General features: G+C 37.2%; 1 protein-coding gene and 1 non-coding gene across 6 annotated transcripts in view; one reads left to right on the top strand and one right to left on the bottom strand.

Annotated features, from left to right (window-relative positions):
• TFEC (transcription factor EC) overlaps nt 1-21,815 on the top strand; it is a 151,252-nt gene that overhangs the window by 49,790 nt on the left and 79,647 nt on the right. For 2 of the 5 annotated variants that reach the window (XM_051848898.3, XM_017342725.4), the window contains exon 1: nt 19,900-20,066. The exons of 2 other annotated variants lie outside the window; for them this stretch is intronic. The gene's annotated coding sequence lies outside the window, so the exon portion shown is untranslated. Of the gene's footprint in view, nt 1-19,899; nt 20,067-21,815 lie in introns of those variants that run through there. One more of the 5 variants, XM_089329469.1, reaches the window with a different exon arrangement.
• LOC127491859 (U5 spliceosomal RNA) lies at nt 14,727-14,845 on the bottom strand. Its single transcript, XR_007920793.1, has one exon. It is a non-coding gene; the product is annotated as a U5 spliceosomal RNA (small nuclear RNA).

Here is a 21,815-nt window from a genome sequence, read left to right as displayed (position 1 = left end):
ACTGAGACACTGGCTCCATTATTAGGCTTTCCATATAAATTATAAGATGCTCAGCTATATTTGAAATTCAGGAGAACAACAAATGATTTCTTGGCATATGTGTACCATTCATTATTAGAGGTATTCTTAGACTAAAGAATATTCAATTTTTAAAATAGGAAATTCAAATGTATCTTTGCATTCTGTATTTTTATTTGCCAAAATGGCAATCTTATCCTCCCTCAGTCACCAGCTGAGTGCCAACCTCCTTCATTTGTTGACCATTTTAGCCCCTGTGTTTAAGTCATTCTTATCAAAAGTAGTTCTACCTTGATGATTTTAATACTCCTGCAAATAATGCTTTTAGTAATTTGCTCTCACTTCCTTGATGTCTTTCCATATAAATGTTATACTCTATTACATTAGTTACATTTTTACCGGATTATATTTAGACTTAATGTTTCCAAATATATCTACATCCTTTAGAATCTTCATTTATAGATTTTTTTTTGACAGGCAAAGTGGACAGTGAGAGAGAGAGACAGAGAGAAAGGTCTTCTTTTTCCGTTGGTTCACCCCCCATGGCCTCTGCGACCAGCGCGCTGTGGCTGGCACACCGCACTGATCTGAAGCCAGGAGCCAGGTGCTTCCTCCTGGTCTCCCATGCGGGTGCAGGGCCCAAGCACTTGGGCCATCCTGCACTGCCTTCCCAGGCCACAGCAGAGAGCTGGACTGGAAGAGGAGCAACCGGGACAGAATCCGGCTCCCCGACCGGGACTAGAACCCTGTGAGCCAGCACCTCAGGCAGAGGATTAGCCTATTGAGCCATGGTGCTGGCCCATTTATAGATTTAAAAATTATTTCTATATTTGAGAAGTAGAGAGATAGACATAGAGAATTTCAATGGCTGGGGAGCTAGAAATTAAATCCAGATTTCATATCGGGGTGGCAGAATCCCAACCACTTGCACATAACATTCTGCCTCAGACTGCATTAGCAGGAAGTGAAAATCAGGAAGCCACTGCTAACATGGGGCATGGGTGTCTTAATTGCTAGACCACATGACTATCCCTTCATAATTTTTTATTTCAAGTGTTCCATTCTCCAACCAACAATTCTTATCTTTATAGCTTACTTCTTTGAAGATTTCAACTCCAGAATTCGTCCTTTTCTACCCCACTGAGACCCATACTTTATTATTCTACCACTTTGTGACTATCCTTTGTTTCTTTATTCCTCTCCTTTTAAACGAGATATCACATTCCTTCATGGGAATATTGAATTATTATTGCATTCAATCAGATTATTTGGACTTAAAGAGACTTTTTGTATTCACCATTTACCAGTGTCAATAAGTTACCAAATATTTCTGTCTCAATTTTGCATGAAATGGCAACAATAATAGTTAGATGCACTACATAGGGTTATTGCAACGAATAGATAACTTACATAAAGTGTTTAGAGAAATTCCTTCCTGATACATGGTATGCACTATAAGGTTAGCTTTTGTTATCATTACCATCATCATTATCATTCTCACCATCAACAATGTCCAAATGCTTTGATTACACTCTAACAAACCTATTTAAATCCAAATATACTTTGTACATACACATAGACAGTAGTTTAGTTTAGTTTGGATTTCATTTTAAATTGATAACCTTGAACTTTACATTGCTCCTTATTGTCCTCTAGAAAATCAGTAGCATGTCCAATATTCATTCTAGCTCCCCCCCCTTTTTTTAAAGATTCATTTTATTTATTTGAAAGATTGAGTTACAGAGAGGTAGAGACAGAGAGAGTGGTCTTCCATCAGCTGGTTCACTCCCCAGATGGCCACAGTGGCCGGAACTACGCTGATTTGAAGCCAGGAGCCAGGAGCTTCTCCTGGGTCTCCCATGGAGGTGCAGGGGCCCAAGCAATTGGGCCATCCTCTACTGCTTTCCCAGGCCATAGCAGAGAGCTGGATAGGAAGTGGAGCAGCCAGGACTCGAACTGATGCCCATATGGGATGCCAGCATTTCAGGCCAGGGCTTTAGTCCGCTGCGCCACAGTGCGGACCCCCATCTCCCTTTCATATCTGTTTTCAACAACCTTGAATGTCTCTCTCTACTCTCCTTTTCTGTTGCTCTGAGGAAATATAATCAACCAGAAGAGAACTTCTGCAGACTCACAACAATTTTTCTTTTTTTTTTTAAAAGATTTATTTATTTATTTGAAAGCCAGAGTTACACAGAGAGAGGAGAGGCAGAGAGAGAGAGAGGTCTTCCATCTGATGGTTCACTTCCCAGATGGCTGCAATTACTGGAGCTGCACTGATCCGAAGCCAGGAGCCAGGAGCTGCTTCTGGGTCTCCCACGTGGATGCAGGGGCCCAAGCATTTGGGCCATCTTCTACTGCTTTCCCAGGCCATAACAGAGAGCTGGATTGGAGTGGAGCAACTGGGACTCATATGGGATGCGCCCATATGGGATGACGGCGCTTCAGGCCAGGGCATTAACCCGCTGCACCACAGTGCCGGCCCCATAACAATTTTTCTGAGACTCTGAGTCAGTCCTCACTCTCTGGCCTCCATTTGTTTACTCTAAGTGAGCCTTTGGTACCCCTTCCTTGGCCAATCTTTTCATTTGTATATTACATCACCCTGCCTCATATTTTGACTATCTGATAGGCACTGCAAATTTATTACACCAAAAGCCACATTCCTAGCTTCTCAATAGGTTCCAAATCTGGGTCTACCATGTAGGTAGCAGGGATCCAAGTATCTCAGTGATCATATGTTGTTTCTCTGCCTATGCATTAGCAGAAAATTGGAATCAGAGGAACTGAGTCTCAACCCCAAGCACTTCAATATGATATATGGTTGTCCCAAGTGATGTCTTAATCACTTTGTCAAATGCCTACTCAAATACTCTTCTTTCTCCACAAAAAAAAAAAAAATTCAAACTATGCTAAGGTAGGAGGATAAACCAAGATGGCAGAATAGGGAGGGAGCTTACTGCTCTAGTCTAGGGGAAGATAGTGAAAAAAAACATGGAAAGAGTGCAATCTCAGGGAAGAGTTAGGGAGAAAACAGCAGAGGAAATCCCATGCAAATTAGAGGGACACTGTGGATCTAAATGGATGGTGTGGATGCACGCAACTCAGGACCCTAGCAGCCAAGAGCCTCAGAACCAACTTTGGAGAATATGGTGAGACCCGACTGCAGCAGCCCAAACCACTGGTGATAAAATTATGGGAAGAGCCTAGTGTAAGTGAGTCGAGCTTGGAGCCCTGTAGGGGCCAGTATAACTTACAACCTAGAGGGAAAAAAGTGGGGCACGTTTCTTTCTCCTCAGCCACCAGGGCCCTGGCGTCCTGTAACTAGCTGAGAGGGAGCAGATACCATTCTGGACATCCATAACAGCTGTGCCAGTTCATGTCCATGTGCCCAGCAACCAGCCAAGTGGAGACTCCTGAGTCTGGCTTGGAGAATTGATGGGGGACTTAGTGCTCATGACTGAGGGAACTCTAGGTACTGGGACTGTGAAAACACTGTGGCTCATGTGAGGGTGCAGAATGTGGCTGCGTGATCTGTGCTTACACTGTGGACTATACAGATCCTTTGTCTGGGTCTTGTGGCAACGCAAATGAATATTATACCCACTGGCGTGAGTGATCCTGCACTGGTCTCCTTGGAGGAGAAGAGGTGAGTGTGAGGCTATGCCAACAGAGCGGATTAAAACTCCCCTCTGATTAAAAAAAAAGATTTACCACGCCCAGTTTGGGCTTCACCTTGGACACTTCCCTCATCCTGGAGCACTGAACAGAACTTCCTGACCATACCCAGCACACACCTCAGGGTATTCACTGAAAGAGCAGACACTCCACTTATCCACAAAGGCATAGTCCAAAAATAAAAGCCATCACATGGAAAAATATCCAACAAGTATCTCCACAAATGCCTAAAAATAACATGGCAATTCAAGAAACAAGAATAAGGAAGACAGCATGATGTCAACAAAGGAACACAACAGCACTTTAATACTAGAAGGTGAAAATGAAGAGAATGAAGAAGTGCTGGAAACAATTCAAAAAATTGATTATAGGATTACTTAGAAGTAATCAGAAGCAAATCCGCAAGTTAAAGAAATCTATGCATTACATGTATGAAAATTTCTCCCATGAAATTGAGATTTTACGGAGAAATCAAAATGAAATATTGGAAATAAACTAAATAGATCGAATAAAAAATGCAGTGGAATGCTTTAACAACAGACTCAAGGAGGCAGAAGAAAGAATATCTTAGTTTGAAGCCACATCTCTGGAAATTTTACAGTCAGACCAAAACGAAGAAGAAATTAGAAAACTAAAAACAATGTTGGAGATTTATGGGATGCTATTAAACAACCCAACATCCAGCTCTTAGGAGTTCCTGAAGGGCTGGAAAGAGATAATGGATTAGAAGGCCTTTTTAGTGAAATAATTAAAGAAACTTCTCAAGGGATGTTCAAGTACAGGAAGCACATAGAACTCCTAACAGCCATGACCAGAAGAGATCCTCACCATGACACATTGTAGCTAAATTCTCCACAGGAAAACATAGAGAAAAGATTCGAAAATGTGCAAGAGAGAAACACCAGATTACTTTCAGAAGATCTCCATGTAGACTCTCAGCTGACTCAGAAACCCTACAGGCTATGAGAGAATGGCAAGATATATATTCCAAGTCTTATAAAAAAACTGTCAACCCAGTATTCTGTACCCTGCAAAGCTCTCATTTATGAATGAAAGTGAAAGAAAGATCTTCCATAATATACAGAAGTTGAAGAATTTGTCACCATTCATCTGGCCTTACAAAAGATGCTTAAGGATGTGCCACACACAGAAAAACAGAAACATTGACATCATTACAAAAGAAAGTGATGGCAGAAAATCTCCCAGTAAAAGTAGAAAGGAAATCCAAAATAAAAATAGGAATATTTTTAGAAAAATGACAGGACATAGTTGTTACTTATCAATAGTCACCTTGAATGTAAAGGGCCTCAACTCTCCTGTTATAAGATGTAGACTGGTTGAATGGATTAAAAAACAAAACCCATCTGTTTGTTGCCTACAAGAAACACATCTCACCAACAGAGATACATGCAGACTGAAAGTGAAAGGATGGAAAAAGATACTCCATGCTAACAGAAACCAAAAAGGAGCAGACAAAATAGACTTTAATAAAAAAACTATAAAAAGAGACAAAGAAGGGCAGTATGCAATGATGAAGGGATCAATTCAACAGGAAGATGTGACTATAATAAATGTATGTCCACCTAATTACAGGGCAACTGGCTATTTAAAAGAAATTTAATGGATCTAAAGGGAGACATAGACTCCCATACAATAATAATGGTGGGCTCTAATACTGCACTTTCAGCAATGGACAGATCAACTAGACAGAAAATTAGTAAGAATACAACAGATGATTGACACTATAGACCAAATGTGCCTACCAGATATCCACAGAATTTTTCATCCTACAGAATATACAGAATATACATTCTTCTCACCAGTGCATGGGACTGTCTCTAAGGAAGACCACAGGTTAGGCCATAAAGCAAGTAACAGAAAATTAAAATAAAATTGAAATCATACCATGCATCTTCTCTGACCACAATGGAATGAAACTGAAAATCAACAACTCAACAATCTCTAGAAGGGGGTTGGTGCTGTGGTGTAATGTATAAAGCTGCTGCTTTCAGTGTTGGCATCCCATATGGGTGCTGGTTTGAGTCCTGGCTGCTCCACATCTCATACAGCTCTCTGCTATGGCCTGGAAAAGAAGCAGAAGATGGACTAAGTGCTTGAGCCACTGTACCCACATGGGAGACCTGGAAGAAGCTCCAGGCTCCTGGCTTCAGATTGGCCAAACTCTGGCCATTGTAGCCATTTGGGGAGTTAACCAGCAGTTAACCTCTCGCTCTGTTTCTTCCTCATTCTGTAACTCTGCCTCTCAAACAAATAAATAAATCCTATTAAAAAACACAGAATAATAGAATTTCTAGAACATATGCAAATGCATGGAGACTGAACAACATGCTCCTGAATGAACAGTGGGTCATAGAAAAAATCCAAAAAGAAATGATAAAACTGTTGATGACTTTTTTCCATAATATTTGTTTAACTCTTTATTTAGTATAGAGTTAATCTGAGTATAAAGTTAATTGAAAATAGATTTTAGTAAAAAATTAGAATGGGAATAGGAGTGGGAGGAGGAAGGGTGGTAGTGTGGATGGAAGGGTGGGTATGGTGGGAAGGATCATTATGTTCCTAAAGTTGTATTTATGAAATGCATGGTTTGTATACCTTAAATAAAAGGTTTTTGGGGAAAAAGAAACAGTACTAAAGAAAAAGAAAACTATGCTAAAGTAGATAAATATATACACATATGCACCTTAATATTAAATACAATGGGCTTAAATTTTATCAGATGATTATTAACACAAACACATGATAGCTTTTGTTTCAAGTCTACAACAGTTCTTACTGGACTGCTCATATAAGGTTCATCAAAGAAGTACCCAGTGAATCTCATCATAAGCAGTCATGCAACACAGTGCTAAGAGCTTAACTGGGGTCCAAATTCCTTGCTAGAACTTTGTCTCCAGTATGACTTTGGTGACTTTCTTGAACTCTGTGTTTCAGTTTCCTAATATCCTATGGCTATTATAATAGCACTTCCTTATAGGACTATTGGGTTGTTATATATTTGAATGGTGTTTAGTGCCAGACTACCATACAGTAATTGCTTCCTAAGTATTTTCTACTTTTGTTTTTGTTTTAAAATAATGGTCTTTTCCATAAAAAATTCTAAAGCATAAGTTTAAAGGATTGTATTATAGCTCACCTCTCTTGCAGATGTTTTGATATATGCACAGAAGAATAGTTTTTCTTATTGCCATTAATGTTATATTTCAAAAAAAATGTAAATCAGAGCAGTATTTTTGCCCCATTTTATACAATACATCTTTCTGAAACAAGAGGATAATTTTAGCTGCACTCAAAATGTGTAGCGTATAACCAATATTAAGTATCTGTTGCTTTCATTCTATAAGTAGCTTTTAAGCACTGATTATGATGCTACTTCAAAAAATTTATATGTAAAAGTAAGTTGACTGGGTGCAAATTTTTTTTTAATTCAATGCATAATTTCTTTTAAAAAGATCTTTTTTACTTGAAAGTCAAAGTTATAGAGAGAGAGAGATAGAGAGAGGGAGAGACAGAGAGCAAGAAAGAGAGAGAGAGAGAGAGAGAATCTTCCATCCGCTGGTTCACTTACAAATGACTGCAACAGCCAGGACTAGACAATGCTAAAGCCAGGAGCTACAAGTAATCTGAGTCTCCCAAGTAGGTGGCAGGGGCGCAAGCACTTGAGCCATCTTCTACTGCTTTTCCAGGCCATTAGCAGAGAGCTGGATCAGAAGTGGAGAGCTGGGACATGAACCGGCACCCATATGGGATGCCAGCATAACAGGTCTTAGCTTTACCTGCTATGCCACAATGCTGGTACCCATAACTTTTTTTTTTTCACAGGCAGAGTTAGACAGTGAGAGAGAGAGAGACAGAGAGAAAGGTCTTCCTTCCGTTGGTTCACCCCCCAAATGGCTGCTACGGCCGGCACTGTGCCGATCCAAAGCCAGGAGCCAGGTGCTTCCTCCTGGTCTCCCATGTGGGTGCAGGGCCCAAGCACTTGGGCCATCCTCCACTGCCTTCCCAGGCCACAGCAGAGAGCTGGACTGGAAGAGGAGCAACCGGGACAGAATCCAGTGCCCCATCCGGGACTAGAACCCGCTGTGCCGGCGCCGCAGGTGGAGGATTAGCTTAGTGAGCCGTGGCGCCGGCTTGGTACCCATAACTTTTTACAATGCATATTTTCACTAACATTTTGAAAGATCCCCTCATGTATTTTGCATGCTGAGTTTTGTATTGGCACACAATGGTGAGTGAACTGCATTAGTTCCTAACTTCCTAGAAAGTATGGTGTGAAACAAAAAAGATGGGTTTTGTGTCAATTACTGTAAATCCAATTATTAATTTTTATGATGGAAATGATTTATGGTATTTACACTGAATACAGATTTGGTCAATTTTGTGGCATTGTTGGGATGCCAGGTTTTATGAGGGCCTGCAACAATACATATATGCATTAGAGGGGCCGGCACTGTGGCGCAGGATTAAAGCCCTGGCCTGAAGCACCAGCATCCCATATGGGCGCCAATTCTAGTCCCAGCTGCTCTTTCCAATCCAGTTCTCTACTATGGCCTGGGATAGCAGTAGAGGATGTCCCAAGTCCTTGGGCCCCTGCACCTCCGTGGGAGACCCGGGAGAAGCTCCTGGCTCCTGGCTTCGGATCGGAGCAGCTCCGGCCGTTGTGGCCATCTGGGGAGTAAACCAGCAAATGGAAGACCATTCTCTCTTGTCTCTACCTCTCTCTGTAACACTGTCTTTCAAATAAATAAAATAAATTTTTTTAAAAAAACCAAATGTACACTGGATACCAGGTGAGAGTTGGCTCAGGTTTTCATATGCGTTTGCTTGCATAACTGGTAAATCTAATTTTGTTTGCCTTCTCCAGAAGTAGATAGTGCTGCTCAGAGGAAATAAATTTGGAAACAGAACACTCTTCCCAGGTGCTGTCCCAGCTGAGTATTTTGCATCTTATCTAGGCAGGTTACACGTGGAAGTACAGATTATGCCTCCAAGCCCGAGACCAGGCAGCTGTCAGATGCTTGAAGTGAGCAGATGCAGGCAGTCAAAATGCTGAAGGAGAGTGCTGCTCGGCATCTGGCTACTGACCAGGATTCAGGGGTTCATTTTATCATCTAACTGTCAAACCCTTAAATATGCTTCCCAAACAGTTGTTGCTCTAACAAGCGAGGAGAAAACAAGGATTCAAGACACCGAAGAACATTTCGCAGATAGAGTAGCCAGAAGAGAATAAACTCCTATTCTACTGAGTATTTATAACAAGTGTAGGTTAGTTACATCTATTCTTGTGTCTATAACACCGTGAAAGGACAGACTATCCCAAGTAATTTAAGTGCTGCTCAGAGCATGTAGCAAATTCCTTATTTTGAACACAAAGAGATTGACCGTTGCTTCTAATTAAGAGGGAATTGCCATCAAATACATCTTGTACAAAAGTCTTAAAATACCAAGTAGAAACTGATAACATTCTATTAGTATCCTGATAGCTGGTGAGGCTCACTCTGGCCATGATACAGACTCTACGCAAGTGCTCTTCAGGATTTATGAATCCCACTCCTGTCTTCTTTGGGACAAGTCACACTTATGTTTTTTTTTTTTTTAACTTTTACTTAATGAATATAAATTTCCGAAGTACAGCTTATGGATTACAATGGCTTTTTCCCCCCCATAACTACCCTCCTACCCGCAACCCTCCCCTCATCCACTCCCTCTCCCTTTCCATTCACATCAAGATTAATTTTCAATTATCTTTATATACAGAAGATCAATTTAGTATAAATTAAGTAAAGATTTCAACAGTTTGCACCCACATAGAAACACAAAGAGAAAAATACTGTTTGAGTACTAGTTATAGCATTAAATCACAATGTACAGCACACTAAGGACAGAGATCCTACATGAGGAGTAAGTGCACAGTGACTCCTGTTATTGACTTAACAAGCTGACACTCTTGTTTATGGCATCAGTAAATACCCTAGGCTCTTGTCATGAGTTGCCAAGGCTATGGAAACCTTTTGAGTTTGCCGACTCTGATCATATTTAGATAAGGTCATAGTCAAAGTGGAAGTTCTCTCCTCCCTTCAGAGAAAGGTACCTCCTTCTTTGATGACCTGTTCTTTCCACTGGGATCTTACTCGCAGAGATCTTTCATTTAGGTCATTTCATTTTTTTTTTTTTTTTTGCCAGAGTGTCTTGGTTTTTCATGCCTGAAATACTCTCATGGGCTTTTCAGCCGTATACGAATACCTTAAGGGCTGATTCTGAGGCCAGAGTGCTGTTTAGGACGTCTGCCATTCTATGAGTCTGCTGTGTATCTCACTTCCCAAGTTGGATCGTTCTCTCCCTTTTTTATTCTATCAGTTAGCATTAGCAGACACTAGTCTTGTTTATGTGATCCCTTTGACTCTTAGTCCTATCATTATGTTCAATTGTGAACAGAAATTGATCACTTGGACTAGTGAGATGGCATTGGTACATGCCACCTTGATGGGATTGAATTGGAATCCCCTGGCACGTTTCTAACTCTACCATTTGGGGCAAGTCAGCTTGAGCATGTCCCAAGTTGTACATCTCTTCCCTCTCTTATTCCCACTCTTCTATTTAACAGGGATCACTTTTCAGTTAAGTCTCAACACTTAAGGGACAAGTCACATTTATGTTTAACATTTAGAGACTGAAGTCCGTAATTTCTGAGTGAAATTTTGTGTGCTTCCCTTTGGAAGATTTAGTTTTAATTCTGCCATACATTTAGATGATGCAATTTTAGAGATTGTGGATTATGTTTAATTCTTGAGAAAATAACTAAGGATATATGGCAACTTGAACCCCCAAACTGAACCATAGTGGCTTTGTAGTTTGCATTCACAGGGAGCTCCCACACCACACCTGCAAGGGTCTTCCTTCATGAGTAGTGGTGATTACCACCCATCATCCACTCTACCCCTTGCATCATGGAGCTCAACAGTATGTGCTTCGTCTTATAACCTCAAGTATATGGAATTTGTATAAAGAAATTTACTCAAGACTTCTCAGTGTATGCTAACTTATTGGTAAGCGCCAACAACATTTTATTGGTAGGAATGTCTCAAATAATTAAAGTACTAAACACATAAATGTGTATTTTCATACACTTTTTCCCCTCCCCACCCCCGTTAGTTTCAGGTAAATCTTTATGGCTAACACATGCTGTTTGAGATTAAGAAAAGGTTTATATTTTATGTGTTCTGTTGATTCCAAGTAGACATTTCAAATTTGATAATGGTTTGCTTAATGTTACTTGAAAGATGAGATGCTTTCCTTAAATCCTTATGTCCTATGCCAAAGTCTTAACAATTCACAACTTAACTCACTATTTTCTTGAAAGAATTTGATTAGTGATATTTTTAGGGACTGTTTTCCATTTATAGCCTTATTCTTATTTGTATAACCTTTACTTTAGTGCTTATAGTTTTTCAAAAACTTTGCTCCTCTGTTTGTAGAATGTGAAGCATCTATTATTAATGAAACATCGGTGAATTCTTTTTCTGAATTGTCTTGAGAAAATAATGTTCTCTTACTCAGAAAAAAATTGTTTTAAAATGGAGTACTCTTACAGAAAAATCATTATATCCACATATGTTCATAAGATACACTATTAAATTTAGTAGTCCCATCACATGTAAGCTTCAGATATTGTTGCTTTAATGCATTCCCTCACTACTTTGATAAAAGCCTTAAGATGTTGCCACTAGTTCTTTGATGATTTCCTCTGATGTTACAGTACCTCTCTTTTTTCCTCCAAAAAAAATCTGTTTTGCATAAACATGAGAAGTCAAGGCAGTTTGAGTTAACGAGTAAAAAAGAATCAAGTTTTAGCAATAAAAGCACATATATTTGTGATCAGTTTTCTCTCACATTATAGTCATCTTTCTCACTGTAAGTAAAGTTTATTTTAGATTTCTGGAAAACACAAATGATTAGCTTTAAAGGAAGTCCAAATTTGTCTTGAAAATTTATAATTTTGAGGTTTATTTAATAATTTTTTCATCTTGTTAATGAGGTTTATTCATTGAGTTTAGAGGGATAAAAGTTCTATTGACCTAGATATTGACTTATTCAGATTCATTTTCCTCATCACCCCTGCCTGATTTCTAAATGAGTGTTGCATGTTGTTGGATTCATGCACGGATGGTGTTTTTTTGTTGTTTTGTTTTTTAACGTTTAGTTTCAACTTCCAAAAATTCTGCAGCAACTATGTTGAATAAAAAGTCATTGTAGATTATTTATTATGTCCGAAGTTAACTTTGGTATTACTGTAGGGATAATGCACTCCAATTTGTCCGTTTTAACAATGAAGTTCAGTTTTCAACTACACACTTAATATGCAGCATTAACCAATATGAGCCAAACAACTCTGAGCTTACTTGCAAAATGGGGTACTGCCTCTCTCAGAGTAGTTCTTTTTACCAACGTCTGGTCAAAGTCATCTGCCCTGTGAGTGTTTTCCTGAGCTTGCATAACCCATTTACTTGTTTCCTCTTCGTATTCAATTCAATCCTTCTAATGCTTATGCTGTATTATATATGTTTTAAAGCCAAGAATGTTCTGTGGTTCTGTTCTAGAAAAGAATGCCATTCTACTCTCTCTCAGTGGTATCTGCAGGGCTGCATTTATCTCATTGTGCTAAATTTTCATTTTCACTTTGCTACCTATACTCTGTGAATTGATAATATAGACATCTGAAGCCTAACTGTGTCTGATACGTTCACCTGTTTTTTTCCTTTAAAATTAAGGTTACTAGGCACCAGTTCCACTATTGTTCCTTCCCTGTCACACCTGTTGTGTTTCTCTAACACCGGATTTAGAGCTTTGTATCAGATTGCCAGCAGCAGGTGAACAGTTGTAGGTCTGCACATTGTGTGAGACACGCATCTCTTGCCTTTTGTCTTGGAAACTGGCTGACCATGCAGCTGTGTCCTGGATGGGTTAGAATCACCAACAGGCATTATGTTTTTATGTTTGTGTATTTATGTGTGTTTCCTCTTTGTTTCAGAACTGTCATCCAAAACAGGGTGAACATAGCAAGAAATATAAAATCTGTGAAATCTCTGGGATTTTCAAAGCTCTGCCTGCTCTGAGTTGAAACCAGACAGTGAAGTACAGTTTTCTACATGATTAGCAAGGTCTACACACAGGACAAAAGAATCTCTTCTGAGTACACCATTGCTTGTCATAAATTTTCACGTACACCACCACAGCCACTGCTAATAACCACCTCTCATGTTCTGTTGTTTAAAATGGAGATTTTTCAAAGGGTTGCATTTTCCAGTTTTCTAAGTTTATAATTTCTTAAGTTTGTTACCTGCCTTTTGTTTTGTTTTATTGTTACATCACTGCATACCATGAAATATGCCAGTGAGAGCTCCTGCTACCTTTTACATACACCCCAGATTACTTGAATCTGGAGCTGATATTTGAGCAGAGTTAATGTTTTATAATATCTAGCTTTATTTCTCTTGGATTTTTTTGGAATATATTTTTCCTTCTTTTGTTCTCTATGCAGTTCTCCCTTTCCTTCATTTGATGCTATCAGCAAAATAAAAAGAAAATCATCATATTGGGAATGTAATGCATCAAATGTTGTAATAAAAGATAAGCCATAAGTAGTACATTTTCTAGTGTTAGCCTGCACACACAAGTTATTGACAGTTAGGGAAATATTTCAGTTAGAAAATTTACATCACAGTCTTGGGACAGGAGATAGATACTGGAATTACATGAACAGAGTATCCTGGGAAATTAAGTATTAATATTCCCTTGACAGGAACCTCAACTTAATAAGAGTGTATTCCATTTTAAATTTCCTAAGCCATGCCAATAAACCCACTTTATTTTGCTATTTGAACTCTGTCCAAATAAAAGTGAATACATCAATGCTAATTCTTTACTCTTTGGCATAGGAATCACAGAACATGGAGGTCCTGCGTGAAGTATGGAACATGAGGGTTAAACCATATTAGACAGAGATCCAAATGGCAGAGATGGGGGCTGGGGATGTGTTTTGGAAAGTGCGGAACAGTGTTCAGTAACAGGATCTTAAAGTCTAGACGTTGTGAATGAACCTATTTGCACTTGCCAGGTTCAGTGTTACTGGAGCTGGCACTCCAGTCATCTCAACACTGTGGAATCCAGGCACTGGAATCGTTTCTTTCTTTTTGACCCCAGCCATTTCTGCACCAGCCACATCAGCCTGTAGTTCTCATCGGCCTGCTTCCTGCCCACTGTTGTTGAACTGTGTCCTGAATGTTTGAGTGTCAAGAGCAAATCAAGGATGGAATTGAATTTTCCAGATAATCAAATTTTGACCCTACAATATCAAGCTCTTTATTGTCTTAACTAGTGTGGATGAAGACACATTCTAAAAATGTTTTATACAATGTCCTTCTTCTTAACCATAACACCTAGAATATGCTTGATCAGCTTTTCTTTGAGATAAATTGTGAGCATTACTGTTTCTTTGGCTGAGCATGGCCACATTGAGAAAGAAACAAAAGGACAGACATACTATAAACTAAACAAAACAAACTTCAAAGTGGGAAACATGGAAAAGTATTTCCACTCACTTCTTTCTATCTCCTTGGTCTTCTGACCCTTTCTAAGTTTTCTTCCTTTCTTATTAGTTGTATTGGTAAACGTATCATAGTATCTTTGGGAAATGTATGCTTTCTCAAAAAAGATTTGAATTTGTTAAATGTCTCTCTCATATTTTATACTTTCTGAAAGATGACAATTTATCCATTGCAGATAGATATTGGAAGATGTTTGTGCCATAGATAAGAACAAAAATCACAATATTGATAAACACATATACTCAAACAGAATTTTTGTTAACTCTTCTCTGGTTTCCTCCTTTTCTCTTACTTGTATTTACAGTGAAATCATTAATAATAAAAGTCATAGCCTATTATTTGAGGAACAGAATGAGTTTCTTATATGACATTATAGAAGAGCTACTCTATGCTAAAGAGTGATTCCTTGGTAATAGTTGATATGTTAAAGACTACTATCCAAGTGCCACAGTCATTCATCCTCTCCACAGAAATCTTTATTGAAAGGCAAAAGATTTATATGATCTGAAGAGAAACCAGAGGCAGTCATTCACCTTAACAACAGATACTCTGGTTCTCTCTTCTTAACACATGGTGAGATAGCAGGTTTGCTTCCTTTGCAGTAGGAAGAGCCATTGACTGCTTATTTGAAGAAGTGATGAATGGCACTTCTTGCAGAAGCTCTAAGGGCCTGTATATGAGTCTCCACATTCTGCTTCCTGCCTCAATGGTGTTGAAAGCATTTAAGGATGGAGCCTCCGTCATCCTAGGTCCTGGAGTAGCTGTGTGGAACAAAGCTTTCCTGCCAATCCACAGCGATGTGTAGGATACCAAATCCCTATTTGTTTTTTAACATTGTGTTTTTTATGGAGTTGTTTGTTATGACAGCATACCCTGTCCTACCTTGTCTGACAGACAGCAGCTGTACAATTTTGGCAGACTGTAGAGACTTGTCATTTTTCTGATCTCTGGAGAGCTGCAGTGTCAATCATGGCAGATACCATCTCATTTGGAACATCCTAACATTACTAAGGAAGAATCTTTATTTTTATTTATTTTATGGAAAATATGTTGTCTGGTCTCTATATAGCCTGCTTACATTAGATGGCAGCCTGCATGAAATACTGTGAATTTTTAGAATTTTGTAATCTTCCCTTCCCAATTTTAAATATATTCTCCCTTCTTTACCTTAAGGATATATTACCTTCAAAATGCAAATGCTTTTGGGAGCAAGAATATTTAAAGTCTTACCAGCCATTTATAACTTAGTGAGCAAGATATATAATGAATTAATTAGAATATTTTCTAAAAATAGTTTTAAAAAGTGGCAAAAATGGGAAGATGAGAAAGAGTAGTGGCACCTGTCTGGGAAAACGAAAAAGGACACAGAGATTGCATGTTCAAGCCAAGTTTGACTATTTCAAAATTTATAGGTGGACTGGTTATATGTTTAATACTCTAGTGTGTGCCAAGATTAAATGCAAACTATAGACAAATCTTAAAGTCCTTGGTATAATAGAAAAGTTAAACTGCATTAATACCACAGAGGTTTCTAGAAACTCATTGTTTTTCAAAACTGAGTTGATTGGGACAGAAAAGTTGAGAGAGTCATTTTATTTTTTTCAGTGGATTTTTATCCATTTCTCACAAAGCAATGGCAAATATATATACATTTCTGTTCACTCTGGTAAGTGATTGCGAGCTAATGTTTTTCAGGTTCACTGAGGTAGATGCAGAACATGTGAGAAGTGGAAATGGACTGTTGTTGTAATTGTACAGTGACAGGTACATTTTAAACATTTGCCATAGCACTTGGGTCTCATGTGTTTTTTGTTAAGTGTGTATAACATCTGTGGAGTGAAAGAAAATGCAGTTGCAAAGATATTAAAGTTTACAAACAATATATTTATTAGCATGTAGTGAAATAGTAGAAATCTGCATATGCTTCAACCTCAGGAAACTTAAACTCCTATGTGTTAGATAGTTTTTACTCCTTAAATAATATCAGGATCCAAGGTCAAATTTGACATTAAGTGTTTCTCTTAAAATTTTAATCTGAGCAGAGTTCAGTCTTATCTCATGAAAACATTTCTTTCCTTTTTAACTTTTTTTGCAGTTCTCAAAACTGGTAATGAAATCAGACTTTTGAATAATCAATATCAATTTTTTCCAAGGGATTTATTTATAATATTATCTCTCTAATGATATGACTTCTATTCATAACATAAAGATTCCAGCTCTGAATACCCATATTTGATTTTATTTGCCTGTTTTCTATGGATTTTTGACTTCCTTTCTAAATTTCTTAGGAGATACATATTTTTACTTTGATTTAGATTTTTAAGAGAGAAGTTAGATTTCTTTGTTGTTTAATAGTTCAGAATTTTTTTCTAAATTAATGATAACCTTAATTGGTCTACATGTTTGGTATGAAAAAAAGTCATTTTAATGCGCATTAAGACCCTTAAAATCTCATGTATAAAATCCATTGCCTTTAGAAAGTTTTTACCCATAACCTTTTATTTTTGAGATTTCTATGAAAGCAATCTAAAGTAACAATGAATATATTGTTTTTCCTTTCCTGATGGAAAGGCCAATATGAAGTCTTCTTAGTCATCTTTCACCTACTCATCAAACTACTTCCTGAGTGCATTTCCAAAGGCATATCAGCTGCCACTGATCAAGCAACATTTTTTCCCTGTATGATTTGTTGATATTTTTAACTTAAACATCTTTTACCTTAGTGGTCAAAAATATGTTTGGCCTTTGAAACCAAGTGATCTGTACATTCAGGCATCTCATGTCACTGTCCTACGATCTTCCGGAAGCCAGCTGTAAGAAAAGCAATCCTTTCATTCCCAATATCAGTTTTCATTTGTGTTTTCATACATGATCCCATTATATTTCTGTTTTTCTATCATGTATTTTTTAAACCATGGGTAATTTATCTTTAGATATTAGGCTTTAATTTCTTTGCAGGTAAGGACTTTTTGTATACATGGCAGGGACATGGCAGGAGTTTCATAGAATCTTATTTGTCAATGGATAAATAAATAGGTTATTAGTTTTGATTAGATGTTAATGTAAAAACATTAAAGGTTAGTATTTTAACTTTTAAAAAAAAGATTTATTTATTTGTTTGAAAGGCAAAGTTACAGAGAGGCAAAGGCAGAGGCAAAGAGAGAGGTCTTCATCCGCTGGTTCACTCCCCAGATAGCCGCAATGGCTGAAACTGCACCAATCCAAAACCAGGAGCCAGGAGCTTCCTCCCGGTCTCCCATGTGGGTGCAGGGGCCCAAGGACTTGGGCCATCTTCTACTACTTTCCCAGGCCACAGCAGAGAGCTAAGTCAGAAGTGGAGCAGCTGGGACTCGAACTGGCCCCCATGTGGGATGCGGGCACTGCAGGCGGTGGCTTTACCTGCTACACCACAGTGCCAGCCCCAGTAATTTAACATTTTAACATATGTTGTATACTGTGTGACAGACTTACTCTAAATATTTGGATCAGTTATTTTTGGCATTTGTTCTATATTCCCATATGCCCACTATCATTTTGGTAAATAACAGCTTGTCTTCCAATAGCCAGAAGTCTTAAGTTTTGTCAGGGGCTGTTTTCAAAATGATTCACATGACTTTGTCCATGTTGCAACGTGGGCGGACTGTACCTGAGTTTAAGGATTCCCCTGGAGGCAGCCTGAAAGGAGTGACTTTTGGTTTGGGGGGGTCATGAATACCTCAGCTCCTGTACTCTGCGTGGGCTACAGCTGAGTCACATATTTTACATCATTTTCAGTGCAATAAAACTAGGACAGAACTGCACATACAAAGAAAATGGTATGCGCCAATCCTGCAACAGCACAGTTTTATGTAAGAAGACAAGTGCAAACAAATAAGGAGAAAGTGTATAATTCAGTATCACAATTAACTATATTATAAGTGTTTTAAAGGTATGAATAAAAAGCATTTCCCCAATTTCAGAAGCAGGAAGATGAGAGAAGAGAGAGAGAGGAGAGAGAGAGAGAGAGAGAGAGAGAGAATGCACTTCTATTTGTTGGTTTACCCCCTAAATGCCTACAATGGCTGGCACTGGATCAGGTGGAAGGGGAACCAGAAAATCAATACAGGTCTCCCCATGCGGTTCGTGGGAACACCGTTACCTGAGTCAAACTGATGCCTCCCAGGGTGTACATTAGCGGGAAGCTGGAATCAAGAATGGAGCTTGGACTGAAACTCAGGCATTCCCATATGGGGTGCAGTACCTCAAGCATCAGCTTAAGCACTAGGCCAAATTGCCTGCCCACACATTTCCATCTTCTGAGAATCAAAGTTATCTGTCTAACTACTAAGCAAACCTTCTGACTCTTCACAAATGTATTTTAACAGATGCATTGAATTTTTTAAACACTTTTTATCTCAAAGATGTATCAAACTATTCCAATATGTTTTCTAGTAGAAGTTGAGATCTCTAATGTTCCCTTTCCTAATGAAATTTCTAGCATGGATATTGTTTCTGTATTTCTAATACTAACTAATTATATAAATTTTATGCTAAATTAAATATTTAGTACTTCCAAGCATCCTAGGCGATGTAAATGTATGATAACATAATGAGAAATTATCAGGTAATGAAAGTTTGCTATTGATAAAGACAGTACTTTTTAAAAATAGCTTTGAAATTCATAAAGCAGGGTACAATGTGCTGAGATATCTTCATGTAATCTCTACTCCTTGACAAAGGTAAATGTCAGTTAATTCCTTGATTTTTAAAACACAAAGGCAAGTGAAATGTGTATGTACACTTTACATGAAACAAATAATTTACTTGAAAACCATGCTTTGCATATGTTTAAAAATATAGATAAAATAAGCAAATAGTATAACTGTCATAAAATGAATGCAGAGTTTCAAATCACAAATCATAGGGTGGAAAGAAACTTACATCTTTTGTTTTTACTTTCCTGAAAGATACATAATACATGGAATGAGGCCTCTCAAGTGGTTTCATTTGTAAAGGCAGTGAGTTCCAAGTTTTCATGTGTCTTAAAAATATACACCAAATTAAGATATAAATAACAGTAATAATTGGAATTGTATATTTTCCATATTCACGGGAAGATAGTATATTCTTGGACAAGATAACAATTACTCTGGAGTCACTTTGAGAGCAAAATCATATGTGAAAAAAATGTGATAGTATGAAATAGGGGAAATTTAATAGCCTTGAGCAAAAACTCAAAATCTATTTATACCCTAAGCAAAAGTGCAATTTTTAAAACTTAAAAAACGGTGCAGGTAAATTTGTTGAAAATGTGCTTTTTGAATGTTAGTCCATTTTGATAATAGCCATACATGACTTGTGAGAATTCTGGGAAAAAATATTAATCATAGGACACTCATGGGCTCAAGGAAGGCTTTAGTGTAGTTATATGACTGTCAAGTAGTTTTGTTGGAGTGTTGTTTCTCAAATTAGTAGCGTATTTCAGATAAAGAAAGGAAGTTGTCTTAACTTGAAACTGCTGTGTCATTTCTTCTTCCTTAACTGAAATTCCAACCAAGGTTCAGGAAATGCCCTAATGAGCCACTTCTCCTTTATCTTTCCTCGACTAAGTGGATTCCAACCAGCCTAAACCATCCGTTACTCATGGTCAGATCATTTGCGTTAGTTGTCCCTTTTGGCATGGTGCTTACGGTCTAAGAAGAGGGATAATAATTTGGAGTAATCTATAGAGGTGGTAACACTGATAGATTCCATCATTGTTGGCAGGTAATTGAATTGGCAGATTATTTCCTGTACTTTAAACAAACTAGGAAGACAAGACTAATCAATATGTTTTACTTTGATAAATGTGGGTTGCTTATAATTATTATTTCATTTTGTATAAGTAGGTATCAGGATGGTAGAGTATTCAAGATGTGATTTTTTATAATTTGGGTAAAATATACTAAAATGTATTAATGTTTCATATTTATCAAGATGTAGAGATAGTTGTTATAGTTCAAGATAAAATAATTTCTTCGAAGTTTTAAAATTCTCATATATTTACTCAATTGGAAAGTGATTTAACATTTTATTGCCTCATGTTAATTTATGAGTAAATGTTAATTTGTGTTTATATTCTAGCAATATCTATTTTATTGGCTTTTAAAGGTAATAAAACAGAAGTTCCATTCATAGCAGAAATAACAATAGACAGAATATATGCATATGTCTTTCTCCCAGGGTTAAAAATTATCCTTGTTTTTATACAAAAGTTAATCTAAGCAGTTTGCATTCCTTCTAAAATAACTTTTTAAAGTAATGGTTTCAACTTTAATAATTAAAAGGGATATTGTAAGAATATACATTATCTCTCTATGTATGTATGTATGTATATAGATATATGTATGTGTTTAGATATTTATGTATATCTACATGCGGTATATATATATATAAATATATTTGATTATATGAATTATAATTCCATCCTTTCAATATTGTCTTAGAATGCTTCATTGGGAGTAGATACTTTGAGAAATGAAAAAGCCCAAGATAATCTTTCATTCACTTTGAGGAGCTCATTAGTAACTTATTTATTCGAATCTCCATTTAACATTGAGACTTTAAAACAGCGTTGATGATTCTTCCCTGTTTGGAGGCTATATCAACAGAGCAAAATGAGCTGAATGTGAAGTTCATTATTAAGATTGGCCAGACAATTCTGTTTCACTGCTATTTTAGATTAATCTGAATATAGCTATACATTTGCAAGAGAATTAATATTAAATCACTTACCTTTTTGGTGAAAATTATCTTAAGTAGGTCAAACTTTAATCTCTGTTTTGAAAACAAATCTTTTTAGCTACAAAACGAAAGCAATACATATAATTTTATGTTGTCTGTTTCTTTTAATTGGGTTATTATTATTTTTAAGTGTCAGGTTTATTCCAAGCAGAATAGTTTAATGTATGAGTGCATTTTGAGGAATTGAAACTTGGAGTTGATATCAAACAAGCTGAAAAATGTTTTTTAAAAGTCAGCTGAATTTTAATGCCTGTGGCATAAAATTTTGTTGCATGTTTTGGATAGTCAAAATAGACACAAGATTTTTAAATATGATGGAATTTTTTTAGCATGACTGAATTTTTCATAAATTATGGTAATTACAACACAGTGGAAATAAAAAATAATTTTGAGGACAGTGGTTTGAATGTTGAAGAAAAATAAGGAAAGGAGAAATTAAATATTTATGCAATGATTCCAGATAAACTAATGAAATATGCTTCATTATGGATATTGATAAAAACATCCAACATATATATGTGGAAATACATACTTTAAAAATAAATCTATCTGAAAACAGATAGACATTCCAGATTCTTCATGGAGATAAGGTTTTAATGGTAAAAACACTGAATTAAGAAATGGAGCAGATGCGGAGAAAGGAGGTTTACGAATAGCAGATCAATATTTTGGACTGTTTGACAATAAAACAAAGCAAATTAAATGTGCAGTGTAAAATACACTTCCTGTTCA

The sequence above is a fragment of the Oryctolagus cuniculus genome, chromosome 3, assembly GCF_051225735.1.
Source record: "Oryctolagus cuniculus isolate XC-2025 breed Fujian yellow rabbit chromosome 3, ASM5122573v1, whole genome shotgun sequence".
NCBI classification, from domain to species: Eukaryota; Metazoa; Chordata; class Mammalia; order Lagomorpha; family Leporidae; genus Oryctolagus; species Oryctolagus cuniculus.
The sequence above is the reverse complement of the archived record's forward strand: the minus strand, read 5'-3'. Positions and strand labels throughout refer to the sequence as shown.